Source organism: Saccoglossus kowalevskii, chromosome 21, assembly GCF_978046115.1.
Source record: "Saccoglossus kowalevskii chromosome 21, keSacKowa6.1, whole genome shotgun sequence".
NCBI lineage: Eukaryota > Metazoa > Hemichordata > Enteropneusta > Harrimaniidae > Saccoglossus > Saccoglossus kowalevskii.
This window is the reverse complement of record NC_140661.1, coordinates 26956706-26969119: the sequence shown is the minus strand read 5'-3', so window position 1 is coordinate 26969119 and position 12414 is coordinate 26956706. Positions and strand designations below refer to the sequence as shown.

The window sequence follows — 12414 nt, the reverse complement described above, 5'->3', positions numbered from 1 at the left end:
TTTCAATTATTATAAATAAGAGGTTCTCTCGCCTCCACATAGAACGTGAAACGAATAATTTGTTTCAAGTAGTATTGAATATGTCCAATATATGCGTATTTCGATGATTTAGGGAACGATATACATATAGGATATCTGTCAAGTCTGTTTTTGATAAATCCTCGGACGGACATCCGGGTATTTTCACCGCCTGGCAACCATCACGGTGAAAACAAAGACCGACAACTATCAGAAAGCGGTACTTTAGAATAGTTGTTGAGGTTCTACTAAACAGTGTAACAAGATTACCCCTATATTTGCAATATGTATACATTCGGTTGTTCGATTACTTCAATATTGAGTTTGACAATGTGCTGTTTCTCCGATCCTAGTTTTTTTTCACCGGCGTTACACAGCAGCTCGCCCAGTGGTGCGCGTCTTAGCAACGTGGAACGTCTTGTGACGTAGCTCCGCTCCAGAGGATAATCACAATTTGGTTTCATGCTGCCCTCTATGTTTTATCAGTGACCATGCCATGTACTTTCGTTTACATCGCGCGGGTCACGCCTATGAACCATAAAAAACATTGATTTGCTGTTTGATGGCTGGATATGATGTGAGGGTTGACTGGATTGAACTATCGATATAAAACGCATCCGACACCTCATATTAACAATATAAGAATTAAACAAACAAGCGGACGCCATGAAACAATAATGAATTATTGCTAATTGTGAAATTGTACTACCCGAAAATTTATCGTTAAATTGAAGTTAGTTGCTGAAAATTCTTTGATTTTGCAAAGAACATACTATATTTCTTTCCAATGATACATCATCCGGATGCCGAGAGTCAAAATGTTTTGAACAGAATCAGCGAACTTCTTTGTGTGGAGTCCGGTCAAACTCTGGTGACAGCCATGTTTGTTTTTATTATTAGAGGACGCTTACGCGCGTAATCATTCCATATTTAGAATTCGCATTTTTTAATACGAAATGAAAATATGAAAATACCCCGTAAAATACCGCAAAATTACGGCACGCGTTATGGTGACATATTAATGTTCAATATGAAAAAAAAAATATGATGAAATGAAAATGCAATGACTAATTATGAACATTGTTTATAATAACATGTGATTTAATCTTTCCTTTAAGAGAAATTTAAAGAATCGCCTTCTTTCTGCTTTACATTTGTGTATTCTGGTAATTTAGCTTCTATTAGTCGGTCTGTCAACATCTTGGAGAAGGCAGTGCGGATATAGCTATCCCATCTATTAACTGAGTTTTCTGTATGAAATAGAAACAGAAGAATTAATCAATAAGCGATTAACGTAAGCGCATCATTTAACATGTGAAATATTGTACATATTAATTAATAAAATATCAACTGTCGTATGTTCGCGTTGCCATGGATTGATATGCTCCACGTGGAAGAGGTTTGTCATCTAGCAAGTCACGTGGTGTGCCCAGCGCGTTGACGCATGTCGATCTGCGATGTTGATGTCTTATTTATGTTTCATTTGATCTTGGAATTTGACTTACAAAGAGAAATGGCTATTAACGGGTGCCGAGGCGAAAACAATCTATTGTAAAAGGCTGTGTGAACCAGCCTTCACCCTGGGGGCACTCGGGTGAATGTTGGCCTCTGGACTGTGAAATGAGTTTTCAATTTTACCCTGTATTCTCTGCACCGGAATCTATATTACATGCAGATTCTAGCAATTTGTCACTATGGCGACACGCGTGGCTACAATTGGTTGATGCAAGTATGGATGCCGTCACGGGCATTACCAAATTATTTATTGTGCGTGACTATATGCCTACAATACGCTGAATACTTTTATTTGCTGAATAAATTTGTTGAACGAATACAATCTCTGTATATATAGAGAGTTTGCAATTGCAAGTGTGAAAGTGTGATGTGAAAATTACAACACGACTATGGACCGTGGATTATTTTTATCAACTGTCGTTACGCATCGTAAAAGTAAATCAGCAAGCAATAGTAGTGATTTAGTAGAGAAAACAAATCCCGTGCGTTACCACTGTAAGGTTGGGAGAGTTATAAATGGAGAATCCTTCAAACGCGATTCAAAACGAAAAACGCATATTGATAAATGCATGAAACCGTCAGTATATAGCAAGAACGTTCGGGTCGATAACATTCACATCAGTCTTCACGAAAACAATTTGTCCAATCAGCAACACACACATACATATAAAAAACCAATATGCCTTACAAATAGTTACAGCATTTTGTTAAATATTTGACAAGTGTTAAATATATTAGTATGCCGATATCTTTATATTAAACCAACCAGGGTATGTCCAAGCAAGAATTTTCACAAATTGTTCATGCTGCATATGTACCGGTGTATATAATAAGCTGTGTGAGATATATTATTAATTTCTAATCGCACAAAACAAATCATTTCATACATTACTATTATTAGTATTACCTGATTTGAGACTGGCAGTGTTATTTCAGCATTACCGTACATGAAATTTTTATATTCTCTCCAATTGATAATATTTCATTCCAATTTCTGAACTATATATTTTGTAATGTAATGATACAGGGCAATTTGCTCATGTATGAATCAGATAATAATGAATGAAGCGAAATTGAAAACAAGTCAGATTACAAATGCTATTCTTTTCAATGAAGAAATTATTTTTAAAAACAAAAATGGTAAGCACCAAACTATCGAAAACCGTCCAGAGATATCGATTGCATTAGATTAAAAGATAAATATTATGGAATGTCAACACGTCCATCGAATTTATAAAGTTCGAAAAAACGTGCTCATCTAGCATTTAAGCCACTGATCTAGCGATTGTTACAAACTTGTTGTTTTATTCAATCAATGAAAATAGTGTGAACCAAAAGGATGTGGTCAAAATAATGAAATTAAATCCCCTTAAAATGTAATGCAGTCTTGAAAAATCTACTAACGGATAAAATTATTCTGCGTGGATTCATATAGATAACTTTAAAAACTGAGTATTTCACTAAGTCGGTTGAAATCTGAATGCGTACACCAGAGGGAATAACATGACTGCCATGTATGCAAATTAGAATGAGTGCTAAATTTTCTTTAGATATGCGCTCACATCAAATGATTTCAATGTTCATTTTAACTGATAGATAACATTCGACGCTACAGTATCGGATTGTCTCGATCGGGTAGTAATTTAACACAATAAATCCAACATTTTAGCAGGTCAAGAAGTCGCGAATAAAACAATTAAGTCATGTGCAGAATATACGTATATATATACTCGCACTTGATCAATGTTTTATCAATTTAGTGTTATCCTGTTATATAGTACTTGTAGTGATGATTAATTATTCAGTTCCATTTAAATAAGTAAATTAAATATTAAACATTTTCACTGCAAGTATCGTGATTAGTTTTAAACTACCTCCGGTATTGTTATGATAAATTATTCGCCAAATTGTACATTGTCGATTTTATACAAATGATATTCTCTGTTGTCATCCGGTTTGTCAACCTAGTGATCGAGATAGGAACTTGACAATATGTGAAAGTAAAAAACTGCCATACTCGTGATCGAATTGTGACCCAAAGTTGATTACAAATAATACATGATAGCACATGAAATGTTGAAAAAAAAGTACGAAGACCTCTAGTTATTTATGAAGCTGGTACTCGACTTAAGAAAGTCGATATCAGTTTTATTAGTTTGCTGATACATAGAATTTACAAAGAATAAAACACAAATGATAGTAATGACAAATGTAAGCTAAGTCACTGCTAATTGGTGTCAGTGACCTCAAATGTAGTTGTCTTCCTATCCTATTGATAACTAAAGTCAACAAAAATGGCCAAATTGTTTTGCATTGAGGATTAAAAACATTCGTGTGTATTTGTTCTAGACAATAAGTTTTAATTGATGTTTTCCACACTTGCTACTCTTGAAATTTACTTCGTCACACGATTGTGTCCATAAACCATTATCGGCAATGAAATATTGACAGATAATTGATATTTAGGACAATTGTTTTATTATCTATGTCAAAACCATGGGTATAAGATGTTATTGTTATAACCACTATTCTAGCATTTAAGGTAGAATTTCAGTTTATTTTGCAAATTGTGACAAATTTCACCTTTTTATGGCTTTGTATGAACAGGTGTAAAAATTTGAAATTAAAATCATTAGTGGAACTCTGTTAAATGCAATGGCGATGTAAATCAGCATATATTTTTACTTAACTATAAAATATGCAAATTAGCAATTATCTCAGCTTCTTTGACCTTTTCTTTTGAAATTTTCACAAATGATTGACAATGTGTTTATCTTCAAAACGCCGTCAGGGCATTGTTTTTGGTTGAACAGTGTTACAACAATCGTACAGACAACTAGCCTGGCTGTTAATTTATGCATAAACTTGAATTAGTGAAATTTTAGTTGCTGTCCAGCAAAATTTATAACTGGTAGACAGTTTTCAAGACGGCACTTTCTTCATAGTAAACATATGTACCCGTAAACCAATTTTCACAGGAAACAGAGGCATGGTTTAGAAGCTAATTTTTTAAATCACTTTTGAAAAAAAACAAAAACATTTTTGTGCATATTTCAAACTATAGTATCCATAAAAAATACTTACAACATCTTAAAATTCATACAATAAGCTTTCCAAAAATATATAGTTTCGTGGACAAGGTCATCTTGGTTGCCTAATTAACTAATTAAAATACCGGTCAGGTAAACTGCATCTCTACCTTAATGTAATGATAAATTTGTAAACTAGCTAGTAATCGTATGTAGTTTTCCCCCGTGTTTTTTTCCTTTTTACAGGCAATATTAAATGCATGGGCTAACATAATTGCACCATTGCCTCTTTCTTCTCTGTTATTATAAATTCAAATACGGCTTTACCTGTCCGCCTCTTCGAAGCTCGCCTGGCTACTTGGCAGAATTTGCGACGGTCTACTTTCGACATGCATGGCACAGCTACAATGAAATTAACCATTATTACAACATAGAGTAGGAAGACCAACACAACCACCTTCGTATTATCCATTGCACGCACGTGTGCTCCTGTCATGAAATCAAGACACATTGTGTAAGGATTAAACACATCGATATATATTGTAAATTTACTCGTTGTAATTTAACTGATGGTAATACTATGATTAAAAAGAAATTTGTCAATTGAAGAAAACTGTCAATTTCTAGCTACATCTATAAGACCATTTCAGGTAAATGGATGTATAAACCGGTTTTGACAGTCGCTATTTTGGGAATTAATTTAGAACGAAAATAACCCACAGAATAAACATAATTAGAATGTGATTATGTTCGTTTTGATCTATATCTGAGTTAGTAACATAATAAAACATTTTATATAGATATATTTTATATATTAGCACTTAATCACCCCCTCCACATGTTTTCCGAATAAATGTTATTTGAAATGGTGCTAAACGTACGCCGTCAAATTACTGGCAGCTGTTTCAGAAGTGTACAAGCTGTTTTCAGTGTAAATACTTATCTGGAATAATCTTTCTATTCTGTTAATGGTAATCAATTGTACACAGGCGATTACTTAATTGATGACAAGATGAAAGTGGGATGAAAATATTCACTTACCCTTTTACAGAATATCATATACTGTTAACTGATAGAGACAGTCGGAAATGGTGCTTTTATATGTACGGATGAATTCTTAATATCGTTTTATCAAATTGTGGGCGTTCGTGATTATTAAATGAGCACGCGTCGTCTGTAGATTTAATTGCAATTTCAAGGTAATAACAGAAGCAGAACAAATGATTCTGATGGTACTTGACGTGTTCATTTTAGGTATTGTGATAAATAGATTAAACATCCCCGTTATCTGACAACACTTTTTGATGATACTATCGCGGGACATCCATAACACCTGAAAGGTGATTAATTTTTAATTGGATGTTTTGACACAAATAACGGCAATTAATTAATCATAGAAACATCCTAGTATACCTGTATAACATTTAGTTTTAACTACTACGTTTCACATATGCCCATATGGGTATATTTGTTGTGAAAGAGTTTTAATATTCCGATTTTCTGTGTACATTGAACTTGTCGTGGACATTACGTTTGCCCCTAAAAATTAACACTCAGACGTTATTCTGGTTAGAAAAACAAAGCAGATAACTATGTAAACAGACCATAGTCATTGTATACGGTGTGCTAAATCTGTTCTCGGTTGAGCCTATTGTGAATTACCAAGATACAAACAGACATATGCATATCATTACCGTTTCTGTATCAGAGCTGTTACAAAGTTCAAAGTATAGATACGTGACGCATGTCTTACAGACGTACATTTCTTTGTTTCGCAATAGATTCAATATGAATGACTTGTAGTGCTATAAATCAATCAAAATCAAACATTTTTGCCATTAGTAAACCGGCTCTCGGTGGTGCATGGACGGCTTTCTTACAAACGTGGTGCACATCTATTTGTTTTTACAGATCAGTGCAATTACACAACCAGATTTCAAATGTAAAATGTAGCTTCTATACACAGAATTACGTTGATAGTTTGTTTATTATTTCACAGCGGGAATTTTGTCATGTCCTTGACTTGGTAAAATGACGAATAGTGCGCTACGTTCACAATTTCATCGTTATTATTTCATTCTATTATTTATATTGGTTGGATTGTCCAGAACGCGCAATGTAATATAAGTGTACATCTAAATACACATCTAAATACACATCTAAATACATCCAGAACACCCAGTCAGTAGACAAATATACTGAGAAGAATCAATGTATATGTCCAAGATTAAATAATTACAAAAACAAAAAGGCGTCAGTGCGGGCATGTCATCAGAATATGACTGTGTTAAATGAAAGATATAATCAACATTGCCTTATATAAAAATAATTTGGATAATGTTTGTTATACTTCGTCATATAGGTGGTGCTTCGCTGAATCTATGTTGTATTTGCGGTAGTCGCATCCTTGCTTATCTTGATATTATATTATCTGTTAGTGCGTCCACCAAGGAATTACGTGATTCACGTGTGTGTAGGCGTGCCCAATATTACTAATATTGGTGGGACCCGAGAACAAAAGAGAAACTATTATCTCGTCTAAGAAGCGCGGTTCTATTAATTATCCGCCTACAAAGAGCATGAAATGATAGTGTCTTTTTATCGATTTATATGATGCATATAATTCACAGGTGTTGAATTTATTACGAAATATATCGATGTTGTTATGTCATCATTTTATGCGTGTTCGAGTAGTACTTATAACCATGTGACAATGACGTTTTTATCACGACGAACAGCATAACAACTATAACTTGCATGGTACATGCCAACATTTAAACAAAAATAACCCGTGATGGGCTTGAGTCCATAGTGGGTTAACGGGGAGATCATTATTGTGATTATTTTGTAGCGTTGTCAATATCAGTGGATTTGCTGCCACTAAAATCTGAAAACCTCGAGACAAATCCACCGTGAAAGGAACAGTTTCCTGGCCACTGGCCCGTGAACGCGCTTTAGCGTACAGAACAGACGACGATGCCTTTACAGAATTGCCGGTTTTCGATATTGAAATCCGTTGTTATTGGCAATGGATCATTCTTTTGATGCCGATTTTAGTATAAAATACTTGTTATCTAACAATTGTCTTCTTTTTAAATAGTTTCTCCTTTATTCGTTTTAGAAAACAACATTGTAATCACATCCATGGCGCAGAGCCTTGATGCCAATAATAGGATACATTATCGCGAAAAATCTGCTACAATGACGTCATAAAATCCACTGGTATTGATAATGCTATAATATAGTCCAAAGTGAGCTTTCGCCCATTATGGGTTGGCGGGTCGTTCATTATTGTTTAAGTAATGTCGACTGAAGAGTAATATTTTATTCGACTATCGAAAATCATTGCAGCATGAGTTATATTTTCCAAACCGTAGATCTTTATACAAATATCGAATGTCCAAGAGCACAAATGAGAAACAAAAACAGTTCACAAGAACAAAACAAATAGGGCTTAACTGTGTATAGCTTTTGAGTACAGCAACCGAGGCTATAGCTTTGAGTACAGCAACCGAGGCTATAGCTGAGAGTACAGCAACTGAGGCTATAGCTGAGAGTACAGCAACTGAGGCTATAGCTGAGAGTACAGCGACTGAGGCTATAGCTGAGAGTACAGCGACCGAGGCTATAGCTGAGAGTACAGCGACCGAGGCTATAGCTGAGAGTACAGCGACCGAGGCTATAGCTGAGAGTACAGCGACCGAGGCTATAGCTGAGAGTACAGCAACCGAGGCTATAGCTGAGAGTACAGCAACCGAGGCTATAGCTTTGAATACAGCGACCGAGGCTATAGCTGAGAGTACAGCGACCGAGGCTATAGCTGAGAGTACAGCAACCGAGGCTATAGCTGAGAGTACAGCGACCGAGGCTATAGCTGAGAGTACAGCGACCGAGGCTATAGCTGAGAGTACAGCGACCGAGGCTATAGCTGAGAGTACAGCGACCGAGGCTATAGCTGAGAGTACAGCGACCGAGGCTATAGCTGAGAGTACAGCAACCGAGGCTATAGCTGAGAGTACAGCAACCGAGGCTATAGCTTTGAATACAGCAACCGAGGCTATAGCTTTGAATACAGCAACCGAGGCTATAGCTGAGAGTACAGCAACCGAGGCTATAGCTTTGAATACAGCAACCGAGGCTATAGCTGAGAGTACAGCAACCGAGGCTATAGCTTTGAGTACAGCAACCAAGGCTATAGCTGAGAGTACAGCAACCGAGGCTATAGCTTTGAATACAGCAACCGAGGCTATAGCTGAGAGGAGAGCAACCGAGGCTATAGCTTTGAGTAAAGCAACCAAGGCTATAGCTTTGAGTACAGCAACCAAGGCTATAGCTGAGAGTACAGCAACCAAGGCTATAGCTGAGAGTACAGCAACCAAGGCTATAGCTGAGAGTACAGCAACCGAGGCTATAGCTGAGAGTACAGCAACCGAGGCTATAGCTTTGAGTACAGCAACCGAGGCTATAGCTTTGAGTAGAGCAACCGAGGCTATAGCTGAGAGTAGAGCAACCGAGGCTATAGCTGAGAGTAGAGCAACCGAGGCTATAGCTGAGAGTAGAGCAACCGAGGCTATAGCTGAGAGTAGAGCAACCGAGGCTATAGCTGAGAGAAGAGCAACCGAGGCTATAGCTGAGAGTAGAGCAACCGAGGCTATAGCTGAGAGTAGAGCAACCGAGGCTATAGCTGAGAGTAGAGCAACCGAGGCTATAGCTGAGAGTAGAGCAACCGAGGCTATAGCTGAGAGTAGAGCAACCGAGGCTATAGCTGAGAGTAGAGCAACCGAGGCTATAGCTGAGAGTAGAGCAACCGAGGCTATAGCTGAGAGTAGAGCAACCGAGGCTATAGCTGAGAGTAGAGCAACCGAGGCTATAGCTGAGAGTAGAGCAACCGAGGCTATAGCTGAGAGTAGAGCAACCGAGGCTATAGCTGAGAGTAGAGCAACCGAGGCTATAGCTGAGAGTAGAGCAACCGAGGCTATAGCTGAGAGTAGAGCAACCGAGGCTATAGCTGAGAGTAGAGCAACCGAGGCTATAGCTGAGAGTAGAGCAACCGAGGCTATAGCTGAGAGTAGAGCAACCGAGGCTATAGCTGAGAGTAGAGCAACCGAGGCTATAGCTGAGAGTAGAGCAACCGAGGCTATAGCTGAGAGTAGAGCAACCGAGGCTATAGCTGAGAGTAGAGCAACCTAGGTTATAGCTTTGTGTACAGCAACTGAGGCTATAGCTTTGTGTACAGCGATCGGGGCTGTAGCTTTGTGTACAGCGATCGGGGCTGTAGCTTTGTGTACAGCGACCGAGGCTATAGCTTTGAGTACAGCGACCGAGGCTATAGCTTTGAGTACAGCAACCGAGGCTATAGCTTTGAGTACAGCAACCGAGGCTATAGCTGAGAGTACAGCAACCGAGGCTATAGCTGAGAGTACAGCAACCGAGGCTATAGCTGAGAGTACAGCAACCGAGGCTATAGCTGAGAGTACAGCAACCGAGGCTATAGCTGAGAGTACAGCAACCGAGGCTATAGCTGAGAGTACAGCAACCGAGGCTATAGCTGAGAGTACAGCGACCGAGGCTATAGCTTTGAGTACAGCAACCGAGGCTATAGCTTTGAGTACAGCAACCGAGGCTATAGCTGAGAGTACAGCAACCGAGGCTATAGCTGAGAGTACAGCAACCGAGGCTATAGCTGAGAGTACAGCAACCGAGGCTATAGCTGAGAGTACAGCAACCGAGGCTATAGCTGAGAGTACAGCGACCGAGGCTATAGCTTTGTGTACAGCGACCGGGGCTATAGCTGAGAGTACAGCGACCGAGGCTGTAGCTGCGAGTACAGCGACCGAGGCTGTAGCTGCGAGTACAGCGACCGGGGCTGTAGCTGCGAGTACAGTGACCGGGGCTGTAGCTGCGAGTACAGTGACCGGGGCTGTAGCTGCGAGTACAGTGACCGGGGCTGTAGCTGCGAGTACAGTGACCGGGGCTGTAGCTGCGAGTACAGTGACCGGGGCTGTAGCTGCGAGTACAGCGACAGGGGCTGTAGCTGCGAGTACAGCGACCGGGGCTGTAGCTGCGAGTACAGCGACCGGGGCTGTAGCTGCGAGTACAGCGACAGGGGCTGTAGCTGCGAGTACAGCGACAGGGGCTGTAGCTGCGAGTACAGCGACAGGGGCTGTAGCTGCGAGTACAGCGACCGGGGCTGTAGCTGCGAGTACAGCGACCGGGGCTGTAGCTGCGAGTACAGCGACCGGGGCTGTAGCTGCGAGTACAGCGACCGGGGTTGTAGCTGCGAGTACAGCGACCGGGGCTGTAGCTGCGAGTACAGCGACCGGGGCTGTAGCTGCGAGTACAGTGACCGGGGCTGTAGCTGCGAGTACAGCGACCGGGGCTGTAGCTGAGAGTACAGCAACCGAGGCTATAGCTGAGAGTACAGCAACCGAGGCTATAGCTTTGAATACAGCAACCGAGGCTATAGCTGAGAGGAGAGCAACCGAGGCTATAGCTTTGAGTACAGCAACCGAGGCTATAGCTTTGAATACAGCAACCGAGGCTATAGCTGAGAGGAGAGCAACCGAGGCTATAGCTTTGAGTACAGCAACCAAGGCTATAGCTTTGAGTACAGCAACCGAGGCTATAGCTGAGAGTACAGCAACCGAGGCTATAGCTGAGAGTACAGCAACCGAGGCTATAGCTGAGAGTAGAGCAACCGAGGCTATAGCTGAGAGTAGAGCAACCGAGGCTATAGCTGAGAGTAGAGCAACCGAGGCTATAGCTGAGAGTAGAGCAACCGAGGCTATAGCTGAGAGTAGAGCAACCGAGGCTATAGCTGAGAGTAGAGCAACCGAGGCTATAGCTGAGAGTAGAGCAACCGAGGCTATAGCTGAGAGTAGAGCAACCGAGGCTATAGCTGAGAGTAGAGCAACCGAGGCTATAGCTGAGAGTAGAGCAACCGAGGCTATAGCTGAGAGTAGAGCAACCGAGGCTATAGCTGAGAGGAGAGCAACCGAGGCTATAGCTTTGAGTACAGCAACCGAGGCTATAGCTGAGAGTACAGCAACCGAGGCTATAGCTGAGAGTACAGCAACCGAGGCTATAGCTGAGAGTACAGCAACCGAGGCTATAGCTGAGAGTAGAGCAACCGAGGCTATAGCTGAGAGTAGAGCAACCGAGGCTATAGCTGAGAGTAGAGCAACCGAGGCTATAGCTGAGAGTAGAGCAACCGAGGCTATAGCTGAGAGTAGAGCAACCGAGGCTATAGCTGAGAGTAGAGCAACCGAGGCTATAGCTGAGAGTAGAGCAACCGAGGCTATAGCTGAGAGTAGAGCAACCGAGGCTATAGCTGAGAGTAGAGCAACCGAGGCTATAGCTGAGAGTAGAGCAACCGAGGCTATAGCTGAGAGTAGAGCAACCGAGGCTATAGCTGAGAGTAGAGCAACCGAGGCTATAGCTGAGAGTAGAGCAACCGAGGCTATAGCTGAGAGTAGAGCAACCGAGGCTATAGCTGAGAGTAGAGCAACCGAGGCTATAGCTGAGAGTAGAGCAACCGAGGCTATAGCTGAGAGTAGAGCAACCGAGGCTATAGCTGAGAGTAGAGCAACCGAGGCTATAGCTGAGAGTAGAGCAACCGAGGCTATAGCTGAGAGTAGAGCAACCGAGGCTATAGCTGAGAGTAGAGCAACCGAGGCTATAGCTGAGAGTAGAGCGACCGAGGCTATAGCTGAGAGTAGAGCGACCGAGGCTATAGCTGAGAGTAGAGCGACCGGGGCTGTAGCTGAGAGTAGAGCGACCGGGGCTGTAGCTGCGAGTACAGCGACCGGGGCTGTAGCTGCGAGCACAGCGACCGGGGCTGTAGCTGCGAGCA

General features: G+C 41.0%; 1 long non-coding RNA gene across 1 annotated transcript; it reads right to left on the bottom strand.

The window, feature by feature from the left end:
• Window positions 1–1089: 1089 nt before the first annotated feature.
• Window positions 1090–5439, bottom strand: LOC144364040 (uncharacterized). The gene is made up of 3 exons (XR_013422810.1): window positions 5392–5439; window positions 4890–5051; window positions 1090–1268 (listed from the first exon to the last, which is right to left on the bottom strand). It is a non-coding gene; the product is annotated as an uncharacterized LOC144364040 (long non-coding RNA).
• Between the last annotated feature and the right edge of the window lie 6975 nt (window positions 5440–12414).